This window comes from Scyliorhinus canicula, chromosome 5 (assembly GCF_902713615.1).
Source record: "Scyliorhinus canicula chromosome 5, sScyCan1.1, whole genome shotgun sequence".
Lineage (NCBI taxonomy): Eukaryota > Metazoa > Chordata > Chondrichthyes > Carcharhiniformes > Scyliorhinidae > Scyliorhinus > Scyliorhinus canicula.
In genome coordinates, this window is record NC_052150.1 from 174,337,724 (window position 1) to 174,362,522 (window position 24,799).

The 24,799-nt window shown below is 45.6% G+C and overlaps 1 protein-coding gene across 2 annotated transcripts in view; it reads left to right on the forward strand.

The window, feature by feature from the left end:
• The first annotated feature begins 229 nt into the window (after positions 1 to 229).
• armc3 (armadillo repeat containing 3) overlaps positions 230 to 24,799 on the forward strand; it is a 191,054-nt gene continuing 166,484 nt past the window's right edge. Inside the window, exon 1 of one of the 2 annotated variants that reach the window (XM_038798110.1) lies at positions 230 to 431. The gene's annotated coding sequence lies outside the window, so the exon portion shown is untranslated. The remainder of the gene's footprint in view (positions 432 to 24,799) is intronic. The other variant, XM_038798109.1, reaches the window with a different exon arrangement.

The following is a 24,799-nucleotide window of genomic DNA, read 5'->3' on the forward strand; positions in this document are numbered from 1 at the left end:
CAGTTTTGCTACGAAATTTTTGCGGCAGATTCTAATGTGTTGCCCTAAGTCTAAAGTGGTACCGCTCCACACGTTTAAATGCAGAAAATCACCAGTCTCCCTGCCCCCCTATTCATCCGCCTGCTCAAATTTCTTGCACGGGTACAGGATAAAATAGCAGATTTTCCATCGCTTGCCAAACACGCTCTTTTTGCTTTCACTTCGCTGGCAAGCTGCAGTTCACGTGACCCGCTGCGCGCGGTGTTTGCCCGTCGCCTGGCAACCGCTCCGGGCCGGAGGTGGGGAAGCCTGTGGAAGGCAGGTGAAGGTCTGCAGGCAGACGTCCCGAGGCCCCGTCCGTTATTCGCGGCCGGCTCTGGTGCTCGGTGCTGAGCTTTTCCACGGGCTGGAGTTTTCAACGCACCACAATAAGCTCCTAGCAAAGCTTCGCCGTGAGTAAAGTTTATTATTTCTGTATATTTAGTGACTGTCCCTCTTACCAACGTATACGACTAAGTCGCTGAAAACCGTCGCCAAGCTTTTCGGGGGGAAATTATCCACCCCTAATTTGTGGGTTTGAGAAAGTCAGCAACCCCATTGGACAGCATTTTGTTCGGAGTCCGACATCTCCGGGTAAATTAATTTCATAAGATTTGGGTGGATTGTTGTTGACTACCGACATACAGCAGATCTTCTCTGTAATCATTTAATATAGTCGCTAAACTAAAAGCATGAATATATGAAAATCTCAACTAAATGGTTCTGATTTGAAGTGGCAGTGATCCACCCTGGAAACGTTAGCTTTCCTTTTCTCTTCTCCACAGATGCTGGCAGATCTGCTGAGGTTGTCCAGTATTTCCAGGTTGTGCTTCTGATTTGAATCTGGGTCAGTAGGTGTCGACCCAACACCAACAGGCTGAGCACCAATAACAACCATATAAACACAATAATGGTTGGATTTTACATTGGTGCTTGCTGCCAACTTCGAAGGGAAGCCTACCCACGAAGATTTTTCACAGTGCTCAGCAAAGGTTTATATCAACAAAAAGGAAGGATGGTAGAAAGAGGGAAAATCAACCGTGGATATCTAAGGAAATAGGGAGAGTATCAAATTGAAGGAAAAAGCATACAAAGTGGCAAAGGTTAGTGGGAGACTAGAGGACTGGGAAATCTTTCGGGGGCAACAGAAAGCTACTAAAGAGCTATAAAGAAGAGTAAAATAGATTATGAGAGTAAATTTGCTCAGAAAATAGAAACATCTAGAAAACGTTTCGACAAATATATAAAACAAGAAAGAATGGCGAAGGTAAATATTGGTCCTTTAGAGGATGAGAAGGGAGATTTAATAATGGGAGATGAGGAAATGGCTGAGGAACTGAACAGGTTTTTTGGGTCGGTCTTCACAGTGGAAGACACAAATAACATGCCAGTGATGATAGAAATGAGGCTATGACAGGTGAGGACATGAGATGATTGTTATCACCTAAGGAGGCAGTGATGGGCAAGCTAATGGGGCTAAAGGTAGACAAATCTCCTAGCCCTGATGGAGTGCATCCCAGAGTGCTAAAAGAGATGGTGAGGGAAATTGCAAATGCACTAGTGATAATTTACCAAAATTCACTAGACTCTGGGGTGGTCCCAGCGGATTGGAAATTAGCAAACATGACACCACTGTTTAAAAAAGGAGGTAGGCAAAAAGCGGGCAATTATAGGCGAGTGAGCTTAACTTTGGTAGTAGGGAAGATGCTGGAATCTATCATCAAGGAAGAAATAGCGAGACATCTGGATGGAAATTGTCCCATTGGGCAGAGGCAGCATGGGTTCATAAAGGGCCTAACTAATTTCGTGGAATTTTTTGAGGACATTACCAGAGCGGAAGATAACAGGGAGCCAATGGATGTGGTATATCTGGATTTCCAGAAAGCCTTTGATAAGGTGCCACGCAAAAGGTTGCTGCATAAGATAAAGATGCATGGCAGTAAGGGTAAAGTAGTAGCAATGTAGAGGATTGGTTAATTAATAGAAAGCAAAGAGTGGGGATTAATGGGTGATTCTCTGGTTGACAATCAGTAGCTAGTGGTGTCCCTCAGGGATCAGTGTTGGGCCCACAATTGTTCACAATTTACATAGATGGTTTGGAGTTGGGGACCAAGGGCAATGTGTCCAATTTTGCAGACGACACTAAGATAAGTGGTAAAGCAAAAAGTGCAGAGGATACCGGAAGTCTGCAGAGAGATTTGGATAGGTTAAGTGAATGGGCTAGGGTCTGGCAGATGGAATACAATGTTGACAAATGTGAGGTTATCCATTTTGGTAGGAATAACAGCAAAAGGGATTATTATTTAAATGATAAAATATTAAAACATGCTGTAGTGCAGAGAGACCTGGGTGTGCTAGTGCATGAGTCGCAAAATGTTGGTTTACAGGTGCAACAGGTGATTAAGAAGGCAAATTAAATGTTGTCCTTCATTGCTAGAGGGATGGAGTTTAAGACTAGGGACGTCCTGCTGCAATTGTATAAGGTGTTAGTGAGGCCACACCTGGAGTATTGTGTTCAGTTTTGGCCTCCTTACCTGAGAAAGGACGTACTGGCGCTGGAGGGTGTGCAGAGGAGATTCACTAGGTTAATCCCAGATGTGAAGGGGTTGGATTATGAGGAGAGGTTGAGTAGACTGGGACTGTACTCGTTGGAATTTAGAAGGTTGAGGTGGGATCTTATAGAAACATATAAAATTATGAAGGGAATAGATAGGATAGATGAGGGCAGGTTGTTTCCACTGACGGGTGGAAGCAGAACTAGGGGGCATAGCCTGAAAGTAAGGGGAAGTAGATTTCGGACTGAGTTTAGGAGGAACCTCTTCACCCAAAGGGTTGTGAATCTATGGAATTCCTTGCCCAGTGAAGCAGTTGAGGCTCCTTCATTAAATGTTTTTAAGATAAAGATAGATAGTTTTTTGAAGAATAAAGAGATTAAGGGTTATGGTGTTTGGGCCAGAAAGTGGAGCTGAGTCCACAAAAGATCAGCCATGATCTTATTGAATGGCGGAGCAGGCTCGAGGGGCCAGATGGCTTACTCCTGCTCCTAGTTCTTATGTAAGATTGGGGGGGGGGGGGGGGCACGGTAGCACAGTTGCTTCAGAGCTCTCGGGTCCCAAATTCTAAATCCGGCTTGTGTCACTGTCTGTGCAGTGTTTACGGGGATGGGGTGAGGTGCGGCCTTAGGTAGGGTGCTCTTTCCATGGGTCGGTGCAGACTTGATGGGCTGAATGGCCTCCTGCACTGTTAATTCTATGATCTAGTGGTCCCGGTGACCTGATTTTCCTTTTCCCAGCGGCAATTTAAATCTAGTGCTGCGTGAGGGGGGAGGGATCTTCAGGCATCAGCAGCAGTGCTGTCAGCAAACAAGGTAGGTAGCCAACCAAGCACGCTGAAGTAATCACACAGACAGCAAGCCAGGAAGATAAAACCACTAATTTCCCCCTACTTTCAATTAATATTCTCAAGTAGTGAAATAAAGTATTATAATTTGATTTAGAAATTAAAATATAAACAAATTGACTTTTTATCATAATATGGAAATTTGACATTGCGTATAAAATTAGCCTTCAAGTCTTTTGAAGCTGTTTAGCAGTAATTATTGTGAACCTAGTATAACATTAAAACCCCAGTTATGCCTCATCCACCAAAATGGAACTTTTTCAAAGGGTTTTTCAGCAAAACCAACAATAGGGCAGCACGGTAGCACAGTGGTTAGCACCGTTGCTTAACAGTACCAGGGTCCCAGGTTCGATTCCCAGCTTGGATCACTGTCTGTGCGAAATCTGCATGCTCTCCCCGTGTCTGCGTGGGTTTCCTCTGGGTGCACCGGTTTCCTCCCACAGTCCAAAGATGTGCAGGTTTGGTGGATTGGCCATGATTGCCCTTCGTGTCAAACAAAGGGTAGCTGGGGTTATTGGGTTACAGGGATAGGGTGGAGGTTGGGGCTTGGATAGGGTGGTCTTTCCAAGGGCTGGTGCAGACTCGATGGGCCAAATGGTCTCCTGCACTGTAAATTCTATGATTTGTATGAATGTTAATGTTTTTGTCGTTTCACATGTTGCGCATTGGGGAGATCTCAACAATCCACTCCCTGGTGGAGTATACAATCACTGTCAGCAACTTAACAATCTCTGCATTGTTCTGTGTGTGGAATCATAGAAATACAGAAGGAGGCCATTGTGTACGTTCTGGCTCTCTGGAAGAGCTATTCAGATTGTCCTAAATCCTTGCCTTTTCCCTGTGGCTCTGCAAATGTTTGCACCCTCAAATATTTATGCAATTCTCTTTGAAAGCCCCATTTGTATCTGACTCCACCACACTCTCAGGCAGTGCATTCCAGATTTTAACCACCCTCTAGATAAAAAATCTTTTCCTTGTGTGCACTTCAGAAGTTTCTCTCAGTGTTGCTGAAATTATAACACTGAGCACTGACAGTGACAATTTTAGTGCATGAAGCAGGAATAACAACACGGGCGGGATTTACCAACCCTGTCACATGTTTTGTGGCAGCGGAGGTGGCCCGCCAGTGGGATCTATTGATCCTAGGCTTCATTGAAGCCTACTCGTGACAATAAGCGATTTTCATTCATTTCATTTCATTCATCTACCAGTCCCGCCATTGCCAACAGGATTTCCCATTGACAGCAACCCTCGTCGCCAGGAAACCCGTGCGCCAACGTGGGACTGGAATTGTCCGCCGGCGTGAACAGCCGGTAAATCCTGCCCAAAATGTTGCTCTTCGACAACATGATCTTAATTTTTCAGGACAGCTTAATGTTAGAATTAAACAGCAGTTTTGACAATACCCATATAAATCATTTTTTAAATGCCTTTTTAAAAAGAATCTTTGGGTGAGATTTTCCAGCCCTTCCTGTTGACAGGATCTCTTGGCCCCAATGCAGTCAATGCCAATTTGAATGGCTCCCTCATCCTGCTGCCAGGAAAACTACAGTGGGTTTGACTACAAGGAGAATTCTGGCCCGTTTCTTTTGGTTAGATTTTCTGCTCACCAAGATGTCAGATCATGCATAACTGGATGCAGCTGTTGATACAGAGAAAATACCTACTGTTCCAGTGGTGGGCAACCTAGTCTAGTGAATAGGCCGCAAGTGTGACCCTGCTTCATTTCAATGAGCAGTATAGATTGAAATTGGGCATGATCGTTAACTATTGCTGTTGAATAAGATTGAATACATTTAATACATGCTGAATATTTCATAAGTTATAGAAAATGCTTGCTCACATATATTATTAGAACTGTTAGCAACTTAAAGTGGTAAAAAAACAAAAATAAATATTTACGCTTGATTGGATGCAGAGAGAGCCCATGGCTCTCGGAGCCAATGTTGTGTGCAATCAGCACACACCTCACTTCACATGCCCTTGCATACGTGCATATCACTTCAGCCATAACGGTAGAAAAAAAGGTGACATGGATGGAAATCAGTGGAATGTGTCAACTTTATGTGTGGGCAATAGTCAACAAAATATCTCTTAGGCCGAACTCAACCCTGATGAGCTACATGTGCCCCCCGCAAGCTGTAGGTTACCCATCACCAGTGTGTTCTGTTTTAATGTACCTTAGTCTTAATTCAGTGGAGCATTTGCCTACTACATTTTTAAAATTCTTTCCATATTTTCCAGTAGTCATTCTTTTGACTTTTGAGATTGTCAGATTCCTATTGATATTTGTTGTGATGGAGCAGAGCTAGACTGTTTAAAACCTCACTAGTTTTTGAAAGACGTAGTACCCTGTAAGCATATGTACAATAGGTGAAGTTTCAATTCTTTGCATTGGGTTGCACTAAAGTTTGACCCCTGAGGTAACTTACTGTTACTTCAGAGACACAAGAGGAACTATGTATTTTTCCTGTTTTATTTTAAAAGTAAGGGACAACACAGTGGTTAGCACTACTGCCTCACAGCTCCAGGAACCCAGGTTCAATTCCTTGTGTGACTGTGGAGTTTGCATTTTCTTCCCGTGTCTGCGTGGGTTTCCTCCGGGTGCTCCGGTTTCCTCTCACAGTCCTAAGATGTGTAGGTTAGGTGGATTGGCTATGCTAAATTTCCCTCAGTGTCCAAAAAGATTAGGTGGGGAATCTGGATTTTGGGGATAGGGTGGAGGTGTGGGATTAAGTAGGGTGCTCTTTCCAAGGGCCAGTGCAGACTCTATGGGCTGTACATTCTATGATTCTATGAAGCAAAGTGTGCAGTAATATTTCAAAATGTATTTTCATTAAAGTTTTCAAATTTTAATAATTAATGCACCAAAACAAAATAAGAAAAAAAACAGCGATAGGTTTCAATACAAAACAGATACAGCACAACTGTAATTATTAAAAGCATAGGAACAAATAAGACTCTTATGAGTTGAGGACAACATCCCAAATGTGTTCCCCCTACCAAAGCAGGTTACAGTCAACAACACGTCAAGGAAAACTAACAGAGGAATAAAAACCCTGAGAACTCCAATGCTAAGGGGAAATTACACTGATACCCACAATGCAAAAGGCCCAAGATTAAGGAGGATATTATCAGATCTCAGCTAGAAGGGGGGGAACTCTGTACCAGACAAGAGGGGACCATTAGGCTATCCCCCAAGCCACCCCCAAAGTGAGGGCCAGCTCACCTCCCCCAGCACCAGGGAACCCACCCTGACAATCAGGAAAAACAGGTAGGGCTACCCAAAAAAAAACAGTGCTCTGCATCCAAATTCAAAAAACGTCCCCCTTACCCCCCCCCCCCCCCCCCCAAAAACCGGAAGCTGCTGAGCTCTAACTGATGGGGACCTTCCTCGATCACAGCGAGAACAACCTAACGCTACAAGCTCCCACCCCTCGCCCCTCTCCAGCTCTGCTCATCTTCGTTCTATTACATTTAAGATAAAGACTATGCACAAATCCCGTATTCAGCAATTGGCTTAACATGGTATAAATATTTTCTGTATATAAATTGAACATGAGAGAAAGTGAGGTGTTCTTGATTAATGGCAGAAGGCAGGAAAAACAACGGCGGGAAGGGGGGGGGGGGGGGGAGAGTTGCTGTTTAAGGTGATGAGAGCTAGTTTCAGGTATTTGGGTATCCAGGTGGTGCGGAGCTGGGTACAACTTCATAAACTGAACTTGCCTCGACTGTTGGAACAGATGAAGGCAGATTTCAAGAGGTGGGATGTGCTGTTGCTGGCAGGGGGGTGCAGACAGCAAAAAGTATGGTGCTACCTAGGTTTCTGTGTTTCTTTGTCCCCAAGTCGCTCTTTAGGAAAGTCAGTGGCTGATCTCCGGGTTTGTCTGGGTGGGGAAGTCCCCGCAGGTGCAGCGAGCCTTTTTGGAACGGGGTTGAGGGATGGAGCTCTGAGAGGTAGTGATATTATTTGGGGTATTGAAACTTCCGGGGGTCCAGGCGATGAGAGGAGTCAATGTTTTGGTCTCTGCCTCCCTGTTAGCTCAGAGACTAATATTGCTAGGATGGCGGGACTTGTCTTCCAACTTCTATTAAATCCTTACAAACCAGTGCTCTGTTAGAATTTATACAATAATCAGTTTTGGCATGCCCAGACTGTTAATTCGTCACTTTAAGGGACATTTGCTGGGTTTATTTGGTGGCCAATGTAGAGGCATATGTGAGGCATACAGAGGGCCCCATGGGGGGCATCACACATGCAGCAGCCAAAGATTGAAAGCAGCGGTGGTGGGATGGCAAGGTTGGTGGAGAAACAAAATTGTGGAAGGAAAGGTGAGCCCAAAAGCAAAGTTACCCTGGCTGGAGGGATTGTTCCTGTGAGGGATGGGATGGCTTCAGATGGCAAGAATGGGATTAGGACAGCATGGGAGAGGTGGCATGGGAGGGGTTGATCGGACAATGGAATTGGTTAAATGTGGCAAATTGGTAAGGGCAGTTATTTGATATAACTTCTTGAAAAGAGGAGCATGGTGGCATAGTGGCTAGCACTACTGCATCAGAGCACCAGGGACTCTGGTTCAATTCCAGTCTTGGGTGACTGCGTACAGTTTGCACGTATTCCCCCTGTCAGTGGGGTTTTCCTTCGGGTGCTCTGGTTTCCTCCCACAGTCCAAAGTTGTGAGGGTTAGGTGGGTTACAGCAATAGGGTGGGGTGAATTGGGGGGTGCAGGGTTGAGACCTGGGCGGATAGCTCTTTTGGAGTTTCGATGCAGACTCGATGGCCGAATGGCCTCCTTATACACTGTAGGGATTCTATGTAAAACTATTTGTTGTGTTAAACTGGAAGAATCAGTAGATTGAACATAGAACATACAGTGCAGAAGGAGGCCATTTGGCCCATTTGAGTCTGCACTGACCTACTTAAGCCCTTACTTCCACCATATCCCCGTAACTCAATAACCCCTCCTAACCTGTTTGGACATTAAGGGCAATTTTTAGCACGGCCAATCCACCTAACATGCACACCTTTGGACTGTGGGAGGAAACCGGAGCACCAGGAGGAAACCCGCACAGGGAGAATGTGCAGACTCTGCGCAGACAGTGACCCAACGGGGAATCGAACCTGGGACCCTAGCGCTGTGAAGCCACTTATGCTACTGTGCTGCCCCATAAAAATAAAAATGAAAAAAATAATTTGGAAAAGCTGTCAGACGAATTAAAAGAATAATTGATTTTGTAAATTAAGAGATCATCTCAGGAGAGATCTTAGGAAGCACTTCTCCACACAAAGGTTTGGAACTTTCCAACAAAAATGGTAATTGATGCTAGATCAGTCGTTCATTTAAAACCTGTGATAGATAAAATGTTGTGAGGCAAAGTAATTAAGGGATATAGGCCAAAGGCAGGTATAAGGTGTTGGGCCACAGATCAGTCATGCTCTCATTGAATGGCTAAGCAGCCTTGAGGGGCTGAATGGCCTATTCATGTTCCTAAAACAGTCTTTACTGCAACGTGCATAAACATGGCATGTGGTTTTTGGTTGTGTTAAAAAAGTTACTGGGAATACTTTTTCTGTAGTTTAGTGTATTAGTTACCTATTAATGTTTAGTTGATGTTGATTTTAGTTTGTTTCTTACAGTAAAAATCTTAAAACTTGAAATCTTGTGTGGTTATTTCCTTTGATTGCTGGGAAATCCACTTCTTCTTAAAATTATCAGTCTTTATGGGATTGCAACCAATTGGGGACTCTTCCGGGATCTAAATCCAGAGTCTGTAAAACTGGCACACTGGAATTTTCCAGAATTAAAAAAAAAATAAAAAATTTTATTCAAATTTTCACAAAAAAGAAAACAATAACAGAAAATTCTAAGAACAAAAAAACCCCCAGGAAACCAACCCCCCCCCCCCCCCCCCCCCAACACAACACACACACACCGCCGTAAATACAAAAGAGAAGCAATAAATTAACGCCCATCATTGGCAAAAAAAACAGATATTCAACCCAAAACAAAAACAAAGAGACAACCCCCCCCGGGTTGCTGCTGCTGCTGATCTTTTGTTTTTACCGTTCTGCCAGGAGGTCTAGGAATGGTTGCCATCTCCTGAAAAACCCCTGCACTGACCCCCTTAGGGCAAATTTCACCCTCTCCAATTTAATAAACCCCGTCATATAGTTGACCCAGGCCTCCATGCTTGGGGGCCACACATCCTTCCACTGAAGAAGAATCATCCGCCGGGCTACTAGGGACGCAAAGGCCAGAACACCGGCCTCTTTCGCCTCCTGCACTCCCGGCTCCACTGCAACCCCAAATATTGCGAGTCCCCAGCCTGGCTTGACCCTGGATCCTACCACCCTCGATACCGTCCTTGCTACATCCTTCCAAAATTCCCCCAGCGCTGGGCATGCCCAGAACATGTGGACATGGTTTGCTGGGCTCCCTGAGCACCTAATACACCTGTCCTCGGTCCCAAAAAAAGGCTCATCCTTGTCCCGGTCATACGAGCCCTATGCAGTACCTTAAACTGTATGAGGCTAAGCTTCGCAGACGAAGAGGAGGAGTTCACCCTTTCTAGGGCATCCGCCCACGTCCCCTCCTCAATCTCCTCACCCAGCTCCTCCTTCCATTTATCTTTCAGCTCCTCCACCGAGGCCTCGTCTACCTCCTGCATCACCTGTACACTTCCGAGATCCTCCCCTCTCCAACCCATACCCCCGAGAGCACCCTGTCCTGGACCCCACGCGGCGGCAGCAGGGGGAACCCCGCCACCTGCCGCCTGACAAACGCCCTTACTTGCATGTACCTAAACGCAGTTTCAGTGCGTGGGAGGAGCTGAAAGGGAGGGTTTTGCAGTGAGTGGGAGGAGCCGAATTGCGCTCTGGGAAGGTGAGTGAATTGATATATTTGGGCAGTGGCTAAACCCGAGACACTACACGTGTAGTGTCTCCCACCCGCCCTCCTCCTCTAACCAAAAAAAAAGACTGTGTTGAAAACGAGCAGCGGACATCAGATTCTCAGCGGGAGCAGTGGCGAGGGGTCTTTGTGACGGTAAGTTTACCTCTTTGAAACTTTAAAAACTTACCTGGAAGAGCGACATCACAGCAAAGCAGAGATCTGATTGGCTGGTAAGGAAAGTTCTCCAATTAGCAGCAGCTGGGAGAAATTTAACTCTTCGTGTGTTGGTAAGTATTGTGATTGGTAAGTAAAATCTTTGTTCCTTTCACTTATTAATTATTTGATAGTATAGTTTGTAGCCAGTTAAGGTAAAGGGTAAAAATGGCAGGAGATCCCAGACCCGTGTTATGCTCCTCGTGCTCAATGTGGGAGTTTAGGGACGCGACCGATGTCCCTGACTCCTTCATGTGCGCAAAGTGTGTCTAGCTGCAGCGCCTGTTGGACTGCATGACAGCTCTGGGGCTGCGGATGGACTCACTTTGGAGCATCCATGATGCTGAGGAGGTCGTGGATAGCATGTTCAGTGAGTTGGTCACACCGCAGATTAGGATTGGTGAGGGAGACAGGGAATGGGTGGCCAAAAGGCAGAGAAAGAGCAGGAAGGCAGTGTAGGTATCCCCTGCGGTCATCTCCCTCCAAAACAGGTATACCGTTTTGGATACTGTTGGGGGAGATGACTCACCAGCGGAAGGCAGTAGTAGCCAGGCTCATGGCACTGTGGCTGGCTCTGCTGCACAGAAGGGCGGGAAAAAGACTGGCAGGGCTATAGTCGTAGGGGATTCAATTGTAAGGGGAGTAGACAGGCGTTTCTGTGGTCGAAAACGAGACTCCCGAATGGTATGTTGCCTCCCGGATGCTCGGGTCAGGGATGTCTCCGATTGGCTGCAGGACATACTAAAGGGGGAGGGTGAACAGCCAGTTGTCGTGTTGGATATAGGCACCAACGATATAGGTTTTAAAAAAAAAAAGGATGAGGTCCTACAATCAGAATTTAGGGAGATAGGAGATAAGTTTAAAAAGTAGGACCTCAAAGGTAGTAATCTCAGGATTGCTACCAGTGCCACGTGACAGTCAGAGTAGAAATTCAAGAATAGTCAGTATGAATATGTGGCTTGAGAGATGGTGCAGGAGGAGGGGTTCAGATTTTTGGGACATTGAAACCGATTCTGGGGGTGGTGGGACCATTACAAACCCATGGTCTACACCTGGGCAGGACTGGAACCAATGTCCTAGGGGGTGCTTTTGCTAACACTGTTGGGGAGGTTTTAAACTAATGTGGCAGGGGGATGGGAACCAGATTAGGAAGTTAGAGGTTAGTAAAGAAGCAGCAAGTAAAGCCGGTAAGGTACGAGATAATAAACTCCATGTGACTAAGGGGCAGAGACGACAGGGAAGAGATGATGAACGCAAAGGGACAGGTGGTCTGTCATGCATTTGTTTTAATGCGAGAAGTGTAGCAGGTAAGAACTTAGGGCTTGGATCAGTACCTGGGAATATGATGTTATTGGTATTACTGAGACTTGGTTGAGGGACGGGCAGGACTGGCAACTGAATATCCCAGGGTATAGATGCTTCAGGGGGGATAGAGAGGGAGGTAGAAGGGGTGGAGGAGTTGCATTATTTGTCAGAGATGATATCACAGCTGTGATTAAGGAGGGCACGATAGAGGATTCGAGCACTGAGGCAATATGGGTGGAGCTAAGAAATAGGAAGGGTGCAGTAAAATTGTTGGGACTTTACTACAGGCCTCCCAAAAGTGAGCATGAAGGAGATGGTACAAATATGCAGACAGATTATAGAAAAATGTAGGAGCAATTGCGTGGTTGTGATTGGAGATTTTAACTTCCCCAACATTGAATGGGATTCGTGTAGTGTTGGAGGCGTAGATGGAGCAGAGTTTGTAAGGAGCATCCAGGAGAGTTTTTTTTAGAGCAGTATGTAAATAGTCCAACTTGGGAAGGGGCCATACTGGACCTGGTATTGGGGAATGATCCCGGCCAGGTAGTTGATATTTCAGTCGGTGATTACTTTGGGAATAGCGATCACAATTCCGTAAGTTTTAGAATACTCATGGACAAGGACAAGAGTGGTCCAAAAGGAAGAGTGCTAAATTGGGGAAAGGCAGAGTATAACAAAATTCGGCAGAAGCTAGGGAATGTGGATTGGGAGCAGCTGTTTAAGGGTAAATCCACATTTGAAATATGGGAGTCTTTTAAGGAAAAGTTGATTAGAGTGCAGGACAGACATGTTCCTATGAAAATGAGAGATAGAAATGGCAAGATTAGAGAACCATGGATGACGGGTGAAATTGGGAGACTAGCTAAGATGAAAAAGGAAGCATATGTAAGATCGAGGCGACTCAAAACAGATGAAGCTTTGGAGGAATATTGGGAAAGTAGGACGAATCTCAAATGCGCAATAAAAAGGGCTAAAAGGGGTCATGAAATATCTTTGGCTAACAGGGTTAAGGAAAATCCCAAAGCCTTTTATTCGTATGTAAGGAGCAAGAGGGTAACTAGGGAAAGGATTGGTCCACTCAAAGACAAAAGAGGGAATTTATGCGTGGACTCAGACGAAATGGGTGAGATTCTTAATGAGAACTTTGCATCGGTATTCAGAAAGGAGAGGGACAAGACGGATGTTGAGGCTAGGGATGGATGTTTAAGTACTCTAGGTCAAGTTGTCATACGGAAAGGGGAAGTTTTGGGTATTCTAAAAGACATTAAGGTGGGCAAGTCCCCAGGACCGGATGGGATCTATCCCAGGTTACTGAGGGAAGCGAGGGTCGAAATAGCTGGGGCTATATCTTTGCAGATATCTTTGCAGCATCCTTGAGCACGGGTGAGGTCCCGGAGGACTGGAGAATTGCTAATGTTGTCCCTTTGTTTAAGAAGGGTAGCAGGGAAAATCCAGGGAATTACAGACCTGTGAGCTTGACGTCAGTGGTAGGCAAACTGTTGGAGAAGATACTGAGGGATAGGATCTATTCACATCTGGAAGAAAATAGACTTATCAGTGATGGGCAGCATGGTTTTGTGCAAGGAAGGTCATGTCTTACAAACCTAATAGAATTCTTTGAGGAAGTGACAGAATTAATTGATGAGGGAAGGGCTGGAGAGGTCATATACATGGACTTTAGTAAGGCGTTTGGTAAGGTTTCCCATGGCAGGTTGATGGCAAAAGTGAAGTTGTTTGGGGTTCAGGGTGTACTAGCTAGATGGATAAAGAACTGGCTGGGCAACAGGAGACAGAGTAGTGGTGGAAGGGTGTGTCTCAAAATGGAGAAGGGTGACTAGTGGTGTTCCACAGGGATCTGTACTTGGACCACTGTTGTTTGTGATCTACATAAATGACCTGGAAGAAGGTATAGGTGGTCTGATTAGCAAGTTTGCAGATGATACTAAGATTGGTGGAGTTGCAGATAGCAAGGGGGACTGTCTGAGAATACAACAAAATATAGATAGATTGGAGAGTTGGGCAGAGAAATGGCAGATGGAGTTCAATCCAGGCAAATGCGAGGTGATGCATTTTGGAAGATCAAATTCAAGAGCGGACTATATGGACAATGGAAGGGTCCTGGGGAAAATTAATGTACAGAGAGATCTGGGAGTTCAGGTCCGTTGTACCCTGAAGGTGGCAACGCAGGTTGTTAGAGTGGTCAAGAAGGCATACAGCATGCTTGCCTTCATCGGACGGGGTATTGAGTACAAGAGTAGGCAGGTCATGTTACAGTTGTATAGGACTTTGGTTAGGCCATATTTGGAATACTGCGTGCAGTTCTGGTCGCCACATTACCAGAAGGATGTGGATGATTTGGAGAGGGTGCAGAGGAGGTTCACCAGGATGTTGCCTGGTATGGAGGGTGCTAGCTATGAAGAAAGGTTGAGTAGATTAGGATTGTTTTCGTTGGAAAGCCGGAGGTTGAGGGGGGACCTGATTGAGGTATACAAAAGTATGAGAGGTATGGACAGGGTGGATAGCAACAAGTTTTTTCCAAGAGTGGGGGTGTCAGTTACAAGGGGTCACGATTTCAAGGTGAGAGGGGGAAAGTTTAAGGGAGATGTGCGTGGAAAGTTTTTTACGCAGAGGGTGGTGGGTGCCTGGAACGCTTTGCCAGCGGAGGTGGTAGAGGCGGGCACGATAGCATAATTTAAGAGGCATCTAGACAGGTATATGAACGGGCGGCAACAGAGGGAAGTAGACCTTGGAAAATAGGAGACAGGTTTAGATAAAGGATCTGAATCGGCTGGGAGGGCCGAAGGGCCTGTTCCTGTGCTGTAATTTTCTTTGTTCTTAAAGGTGTTCCCCGGGGGGAGCCTGAACTTCCCTTCCAGCTCACCCAGGCTCGCAAACCTCCCGTCTATGAACAGGTCCCCCAGCCTCCTGACACCTGCCCTGTGCCAACTCAGGAACCCGCCATCAATTCTCCCCGGAACAAACCGGTGGTTCCCCCGCATCGGGGATCCAATCGAGGGCCCCACCTCCCCCCTGTGCCGCCTCCATTGCCCCCAAATCGTGAGGGTAGCTGCCACCACCGGGCTCGTGGAATACCTAGTTGGAGGGAGCGGCAGCGGCGCCGTTGTCAGCGCTTCCAGGCTCGTACCCACACAGGATGCCATCTCCAGCCTCTTCCATGCCACCCCCTCCCCGTCCATTACCCACTTACGCACCATCTCTGCGTTGGCAGCCGAATAATACCCAGAGGTTGGGCAACGCCAGCCCCCCCCCCCCCCCCCATCCCTGCCCCGCTCCAAGAGTCCCGTGTGCCCGCACAAACCCCGTAATGCACCTGTTAACCCGCCTGAAAAAGGCCTTCGGGATAAGGATGGGGAGGCACTGGAACAGGAACAGACACCTCGGGAGCACCGTCATCTTGACTGTCTGCACCCTACCTGCCAAAGACAGCGGCAGCATGTCCCACCTCTTAAACTCCTCCATTTGCTCCACCAGCCTTGAGGTTTAGCTTATGCAAGGCCCCCCCAGCTCCTGGCCACCTGAACCCCCAAGTACCTGAAGCTCTTCTCCGCCCTTTTCAGTGGGAGCCTCCCAATCCCCCCCTCCTGGTCCCCTGGGTGTACCACAAACAGTTCGCTTTTCCCAAAGTTAAATTTATACCCTGAGAAATCCCCAAATTCCCAGAGAATCCCCATCACCACCGGCATTCCCCCCACCGGGTCCGCCACATACAACAATAGGTCATCCGGAATTTTCCAGAATTTAACAAACAATATTTCATAAGAACTAGGAGCAGGAGTAGGCTATCTGGCCCCTCGAGCCTGCTCCGCCATTCAATGAGATCATGGCTGATCTTTTGTGGACTCCGCTCCACTTTCCAGCCTGAACACCATAACCCTTAATCCCTTTATTCTTCAAAAAACTATCTATCTTTACCTTAAAAACATTTAATGAAGGAGCCTCAACTGCTTCACTGGGCAAGGAATTCCATAGATTCACAACCCTTTGGGTGAAGAGGTTCCTCCTAAACTCAGTCCCAAATCTACTTCCCCTTATTTTGAGGCTATGTCCCCTAGTTCTGCTTTCACCCGCCAGTGGAAACAACCTGCCCGCATCTATCCTATCTCGTCCCTTCATAATTTTAAATGTTTCTATAAGATTCCCCCTCATCCTTCTAAATTCCAATGAATACAGTCCCAGTCAACTCAACCTCTCCTCATAATCCAACCCCTTCAGCTCTGGGATTAACCTAGTGAATCTCCTCTGCACACCCTAGGGTGCCAGTATGTCCTTTCTCAAGTAAGGAGACTAAAACTGAACACAATACTCCAGGTGTGGCCTCACTAACACCTTATACAATTGCAACATAACCTCCCTAGTCTTAAACTCCATCCCTCTAGCAATGAAGGACAACATTCCATTTGCCTTCTTAATCACCTGTTGCACCTGTAAACCAACCTTCTGTGACTCATGCACTAGCACACCCAAGTCTCTCTGCACAGCGGCATGCTTTAATATTTTATCGTTTAAATAATAATCCCGTTTGCTGTTACTCCTACCAAAATGGATAACCTCACATTTGTCAACATTGTATTCCATCTGCCAGACCCTAGCCCATTCACTTAACCTATCCAAATTCCTCTGCAAACTTCCGGTATCCTCTGCACTGTTCGCTTTGCCACTCATCTTAGTGTCATCTTCAAACTTGGACACATTGCCCTTGGTCCCCAACTCCAAATCATCTATGTAAATTGTGAACAATTGTGGGCCCAACACAGATCCCTGAGGGACACCACTAGCTACTGATTGCCAACCAGAGAAACACCCATTAATCCCCACTCTTTGCTTTCTTTTAATTAACCAATCCTCTATCCATGCTACTACTTTACCCCTAATGCCATGCATCGTTATCTTATGCAGCAACCTTTTGTGTGGCACCTTGTCAAAGGCTTTCTGGAAATCCAGATATACCACATCCATTGGCTCCCCGTTATCTACTGCACTGGTAATGTCCTCAAAAAATTCCACTAAGTTAGTTAGGCATGACCTGCCCTTTATGAACCCATGCTGCGTCTGCCCAATGGGACAATTTCTAACCAGATGCCTTGCTATTTCTTCCTTGATGATAGATTCCAGCATCTTCCCTACTACCGAAGTTAAGCTCACTGGCCTATAATTTCCTGCTTTCTGCCTACCTCCTTTTTTAAATAGTGGTGTCACGTTTGCCAAATTCCAATCCACCGGGACTACCCCAGAGTCTAGTGAATTTCGGTAAATTATCACGAGTGCATCTGCAATTTCCCTAGCCATCTCTTTTAGCACTCTGGGATGCATTCCATCAGGGCCAGGAGACTTGTCTACCTTTAGCCCCGTTAGCTTGCCCATCACTACCTCCTTAGTGATAACAATCCTCTCGAGGTCCTCACCTGTCATAGTCTCATTTCTATCAGTCACTGGCATGTTATTTGTGTCTTCCACTGTGAAGACCAACCCAAAAAACCTGTTCAGTTCCTCAGCCATTTCCTCATTTCCCATTATTAAAACTCCGTTCTCATCCTCTAAAGGACCAATATTTACCTTAGCCACTCTTTTTTGTTTTATATATTTGTAAAAACTTTTACTGTCTGTTTTTATATTCTGAGCAAGTTTACTCTCATACTCTATCGTACTCTTCTTTATAGCTTTTTTAGTAGCTTTCTGTTGCCCCCTAAAGATTTCCCAGTCCTCTAGTCTCCCAGCAATCTTTGCCACTTTATATGCTTTTTCCTTCAATTTGATACTCTCCCTTATTTTCTTAGATATCCACGGTCGATTTTCCCTCTTTCTACCGTCCTTCCTTTTTGTTGGTATAAACCTTTGCTGAGCCCTGTGAAAAATCGCTTGGAAGGTTCTCCACTGTTCCTCAACTGTTCCACCATAAAGTCTTTGCTCCCAGTCTACCTTAGCTAGATCTTCTCTCATCCCTTTGTAATCTCCTTTGTTTAAACACAAAACACTAGTATTTGACTTTACTTTCTCACACTCCAAATGTATTTTAAATTTAACCATATTGTGATCGCTCTTTCCGAGAGGATCCCTAACTATGAGATCATGAATCAATCCTGTCTCATTACACAGGACAAGATCATGGACCGCTTGTTCCCTCGTAGGTTCCATTACATACTGTTCTAGGAAACTATCGCGGATACATTCTATAAACTCCTCCTCAAGGTTGCCTTGACCGACCTGGTTAAACCAATCGACATGTAGATTAAAATCCCCCATGATAACTGCTGTACCATTTCTACATGCATCAGTTATTTCTTTGTTTATTGCCTGCCCCACCATAACGTTACTATTTGGTGGCCGATAGACTACTCCTATCGGTGACTTTTTTGCCTTACTATTCCTGATTTCCACCCAAATGGATTCAACCTTATCCTCCATAGTACCGATGTCATCCCTTACTATTGTCCGGATGTCATCCTTAAATAACAGAGCAACACCACCTCCCTTACTATCCACTCTGTCCTTCCAAATAGTTTGATACCCTCGGATATTTAACTCCCAGTCATGACCATCCTTTAACCATGTTTCAGTAATGGGAACTAAATCATAGTCATTTACGATGATTTGTGCCATCAACTCATTTACTTTATTCCGAATACTGCGAGCATTCTGGTAAAGTACACTTTTATGTTGGTTTTTTTACCTCTGTTTTGAATCTTAACATATCCAGTTTTATTCCTTTTGTTATTACTGGGCCTATTCACTGAGCTCCCCTTAGTCTCTGTACCTTGTACTGTCGCCCTTTTAGATTTTTGACTATGTCTTCTCTGCCTTGCACTTTCCCCCTTAATTCCTTTTGCTTCTGTCCCTGTTTTACTACCATCCAACTTCCTGCATCGGTTCCCATCCCCCTGCCACATTAGTTTAAACCCTCCCCAACAGCTCTAGAAAACCCCCCCCCTAGGACATCGGTTCCAGTCCTGCCCAGGTGCAGACCGTCCGGTTTGTACTGGTCCCACCTCCCCCAGAACCGGTCCCAATGCCCTAGGAATTTGAATCCCTCCCTCTTGCACCATCTCTCGAGCCACGCATTCATCCTATCTATCCTGACATTCCTACTCTGACTAGCTCGTGGCACTGGTAGCAATCCTGAGATTACTACCTTTTGAGGTCCTACTTTTTAGTTTCACACCTAACTCCCTGAATTCCGCTTGTAGGACCTCATCCCATTTTTTCCCTATATCGTTGGTGCCTATGTGCACCACGACAGCTGGCTGTTCACCCCACCTCACCAGTGTTGAGGCAATTCTGGTAAGAGACAAGCTGTCTGTTAATGCCTTAGAACTGTTCTCGAGGTTAATTCAAAAGCAGTGGCAGAAAGATTAGGCGTCAATTTGAAAGTCCAAGCTAAAAATTTAGAAATTGTTGAGGTATTAGCTCAGCACCCGAGCTTCGATGAGGGGAAGGGTAAGATTTTAATTACAAATGAAACAATTTAAATTGGAAAGAAAGATAAGGCAAACACTTGGAAGTAGAATTCCAGTGAGAAGAAAATGCAAAAGCCAAGGTCAGAGAGAAAAAAGTTGGGGGGAAAAAAGGGAAAACCTTGAACTCCAAAAGCAAAGGAAAGTGCGAAAATTTGAATTAGGTAGAGAAACTCTTCGATTATGCAAAAGCCTTAATATGTGAAATATTTGTTAGTTACTGGGCAATTTATATCTTTTTTATTGGCAAATCAAGAGACTATGAAAGGAGACTGTGAGTATGCTGGAATTTGCCAAATTTTAAATAATTTCACAGTTAGTTTTGCTGAAAATTAGCATGGCTCTGTATGGTGTTTAGATGTTTCTGGAGAGGGACAACTTGTCGGTAAATGTCTTGCAAAAGTTAATTTAAAGCCTGTGGTGGACAAAGTAGGTGTTAACTTAAAAATGGGGCTAATAAGGCAGTGGGCCGTGTTTGGCTCAACCCCTGAACACCGAAGAGGAAAAGGGTGATCCCGAAAGCACTTGGGTTGAGTTAGCAAGAATTCAGTTGCAAATGGAACAACTTGAGTTTTAAAAAGTTTATTAAAATTGTTTTTATATTTATCAAACCAACCTGAAACAATCAAACAGAAATACACAAAACAAGAGGGGAAACAAAAGCAAAAACACAGACCTAATTGACTTTATCACAAAAACTAACCTAACCCCCTAAAAGCTGACAGTGACTAACTCCTTTTAAAAAAGGAAATGAACGGTTCCCATCTTAGGTAGAACCTCTCCACCGACCCCTGATGTTGCACTTGACCTTCTCCAATGCGGAAATGACATGAGGTCACACAGCTAAGCTGAGGCACTAGGCAGTGTAGGAGACCTCCACCCAAGCAGAATTCGCCTCCGGGCTATCAGCGGGGCAAAGGCAAGACATCCGCCTTCATCCCAGACGGAATCACTGATGAATCTGACAACCTAAATATGGTCACCAGCGGACATGGATGCAAACCTACATGGAGTATCTCCGGCATGGTGTCAACGAAAGAAGCCCAGAAGTTTATCAACTTGGGACAGGATCAGAACATATGTGTATGGTTAGCTGGTCCTCAAGAGCAGCGCTCACACTTATGCTCATCGCCAGGGACAACAACGTTCATCCTAGCCCTGGTAAAGTGCGTCCTATGCAAAGTCTTGAATTCAACTCAGTCGAACGCATGAAAACCCTGTGAAGGGTCTCACACCGTGGTCACGTAATGGTCACCTCACCAATACGAAAGGACCACAATTCACCCTCCCATTTTGTCCTCACATCATTTAATGAAGCAGAATCTGTTGAAAGGATATGGCCATATATTTCTGAAATAGATCCCCTGTCAGGCCGAGCTAAACCGGGAAGAGGGTGTCACAAAAGGAAAGGAGGGAAAAGCTTTGTGCAAAAAATCGTGAATTTGAAAATACCTGAAAAGACTGGAACCGGGCAGTTAGAATTTCTAAGCTAAGTCCTTCAAAACTAACCAACTTCCCCTCCATGAACACGTCTCTAAGCTGCTCCAGACCCTTCCCATCCCAAGATTTAAATGTTGAGTCCAAACCAGCTGGTAGGAAAAGGTTATTATTACTTATGGTGATTCAGAGTCTATTTTGAAAAGTGAAAATCCTGATAACGAATTAATGTTTGACTTCTGTGGTGAATTATACTGTATTGCAATTCACACTGTATTGCATTGCATTATATTATGTCCTTGTGGGCTCTGTATGTGAGCTGTTGCGCGGCTCTGCCCATATGGGGAGATGAGGAGCTTGTACAGAGCTCCACCCTTGGCTCTGCCTATGGCTCCGCCCATGGCCCCCTCCCACTACCGGAAGTATGAAGTGCTGCAGCCGTAAGCCTGCTCTCAGTTCCTCTGGTCACAGGCAGGCTCAGTTGTAAGACAATTAAAACCACAGTTTACTTCCAGTCGTGTCTCTAGTGAATTGATGGTCACATCAATTTAATAGTCTTAGAAAACTACTATGGAATCAGCCCTCAAACCTGACCGACTAGAACTTGACCCGCAGGCTGCAGAGGCGAAGGAAATCTTCCGACACTGGCTTCGATGTTTCACAGCCTATCTGGCTGAATCAAGCACATCCGAGACTAGAGGAGCAGAAACTCAGCCTACTGCACGCACGGGTGAGCAATCGTATCTCTACGCAACGCAATTGTACCACCTCATATACTGAGGTTCTAGCTATGCTCGACCGACTGTACATGCGGCCGATTATCGAGGTCTACGTGCAGCACATTTTCACAACCCAGCGCCCCGCAGAGTCACTAGAAGACTTTCTGTGCGATTTAAAAGCCCTTGCTCGGGGCTGCAATTTTCAGGCTGTAACAGCCTCCCAGCATATGGAATAGAACATAGAACATAGAACAGTACAGCACAGAACAGGCCCTTCGGCCCTCAATGTTGTGCCGAGCCATGATCACCCTACTCAAACCCACATATCCACCCTATACCCGTAACCCAACAACCCCCCCCCCTTAACCTTACATTTATTAGGACACTACGGGCAATTTAGCATGGCCAATCCACCTAACCCGCACATCTTTGGACTGTGGGAGGAAACCGGAGCACCCGGAGGAAACCCACGCACACAGGGGGAGGACGTGCAGACTCCACACAGACAGTGACCCAGCCGGGAATCGAACCTGGGACCCTGGAGCTGTGAAGCATTTATGCTAACCACCATGCTACCCTGCTGCCGTACGTGATGTATATGTTGCAGGGCTCAGGTCCAACTATGTGCGCCAGTGATTGCTTGAAAAAGGGGCCCAGAACTTGGAGGACACTAGAGTTAGCCATGACTATGGGGGTCGCGTTCCGCAGTTTGAACTCATTCCCCGTGGACCAAGCGACCCCATCATGGGCCCCTGACCAGAGACTGCCCCAGGCCTGCGACGCGCGGACACCCACCCACTATCGAGCGCCATCGTGCCATTTTCGTGGCCAGCCCCAACACCCACGGCAGCACTACCATGGGGGCTTCGCTCCCATCTTGATTGAGAACACCGGACCCGGTACTCTTCCAGAAGCACGTCCGGACACACAAAACAGACCCGCTAGTGGTGAGAGTGCTACTGCTTCATTCAAACCCCCAATACGCCTTCATTGAATACCCCGACAGCTGTCAGGACACAGTTTCCCTCCGGGACCTGGCGCCTGCAGGATCCAACTCCTCCACCGCCAAGGAGTCCTCACACTACACCCCACCCAACCCCCCCACGTCCTGCGCCTATAGGTTCCCTGCCCACGCTCGGCGCCCCCGCGCCTGTAGGTTTCCTGTCCCCCCCCCCCATCGCCCGGGTTAGGTATGAAGCTCTGACTGAAACACCCCCGGTGTCCGCCCCCATTCCCACACTGATCGTCACCACCCAACCACTCGAAGAGGCTGCAACCCCGGTGCTCCGCCGATCCCAAAGGACGACTCGGCCACCGGACCGGCTGAACTTGTAGACCCGTCACCCCCGCCGGACTTGATTTTTTTACAGGGGTGAATGTGGTGAATTATACTGTATTGTAATTCACACTGTATTGCATTGCATTATATTATGTCCTTGTGGGCTCTGTATGTGAGCCGTTGCATTTCTCTGCCCCTAGGGGAGATGAGGAGCTTGTACAGGGCTCCACCCTTGGCTCTGCCCATGGCCCCCTCCCACTACCGGAAGTATAAAGCACTGCAGCCGTAAGCCTGCTCTCAGTTCCGCTGGTCGCAGGCAGGCTCAGTTGTAAGACTATTAAAACCACAGTGTACAGTGTCTAGTGAATTGATGGTCACATCAACTTCAAAGAAGAAGAAAGGAAATTCTTGAATCCAGAGGATAAGAAGCACTATGACAGAGGATTTCTTCTTGGACTACACAGCTGCCAGTATCCAGGAGGTTGCCAGCAATCAGTAATGCTATTCTTGATCAGGCCAAACAAATTGTAAAACCTTTGAGCGTTGTAAATACTGCCTCAGGATCCAGACTGTATGCAATCCGATCTAGATTTTTAAAAAAGGTAGCACGAAAGGTGCAAAATCACAACCAAATCTTTTAAACTGAGGGCACGGATATACTGTATAGCCTACACAAAATGAAAAAGCCGATCTTTTGCAACGATTGAAAGAAAATGACCAGTGATTTTAAAAAAAACGCTCATTTGCTAGCGATGTGAGAATATAAGACCTCGTGCTAGCTGGACCTAAATCCCAATTGTTACTTTTGGATAGCAGTTACAGTAAGCCCTATAATGTTGTTTAGACAAAATGTTTAGTGGTGAAATGTAACAATAGGGGAAAGAATATTAGTAGTATCGTATGTAGTAGATTAGTTGTTAAATGTTTACAATGTTGTATTTTGACAGTGTTGCCATTAATGCTTTTTCTGATTTTTGGTGTTGTAACAAGACTTTAAACAAAAGTTTTGTTTTAAACTGGAGGTATAACAGAATGTTCTGAATGGAGTTGATGTGATCATGCCAATTCTGCTGAGAAAGAGGCCCATGTGATCTGTAACCAGAATCTATTAGAAAAAATCAAGTGACAAGTTTTCATTATTTGACACAATTTTTCTGGTAAAAGACATACAAGACTGTGAGAGACGTAGAGAGGGAGACAGAAACAGCTGCTGCTGTTTAAGGTGGAGGGAAGCTTTTTATGCAAACCACCAAGCAGGATGTTTGAGGGAACTGGTTCTCTCTTCAAAGATAAATTACGTGGATATTTCAGGAAAAGAAGTGTCACCGGTGAGGGCTTTACAGCTGTTTGGGGGTACTTAGAAAATTGCAGAAACGGCTTTTGAAAGTCAGAAAACTGGTGTGGCAGGGAGAGGGGAGTCTGCAGAAAAGTGAGGTGGAGCTTGAAACTGAATCTTCACAACTGCATATTTGCAGGGAGTGTGGTGTTAAATAATTTGGTTATGTTAGTTAATGGGGAAAAAACCTTATTTATGTATTTTGGTGTATTTCTAGTCTAGATTTTTGTTTGTCACAGTAAAAGTTTTAAAACGTGATATCTTGTCATGCATTTCTTTCGATCCGGCAGTGGGAAATTGATCTCTTTTTAAAAGTTATTGGTCTCTACAGAGATTGCGTCTACAGGAATTGTAACAATATAACATTTGTTTTATGTTTGTAATCTGCAAGATTGTAATCTATAGATATAAAAGCTTGTGATAATGTAGCGCCTTTCTTGACATAGGGACGCTCCAAAACTATGTTTGAGTATATTCATTGTTTTTTAAAATAAATTTAGAGTAACCAATTCTTTGTTTTCCAATTATGGGGTAATTTAGCGTGGCTAATTTGCCCAACCTGCACATCTTTTTGGGTTTTGGGGGCGAGACCCACATAGACATGGGGAGAATGTGCAAACTCTACACTGACAGTGATCCGGAGCCGGGAGTGAACCCCTGTCCTCGGTACCGTGAGGCAACGGTGCTAACCACTGTGCCACCATGCTATATTCATTGGTTTTTCATTTAGA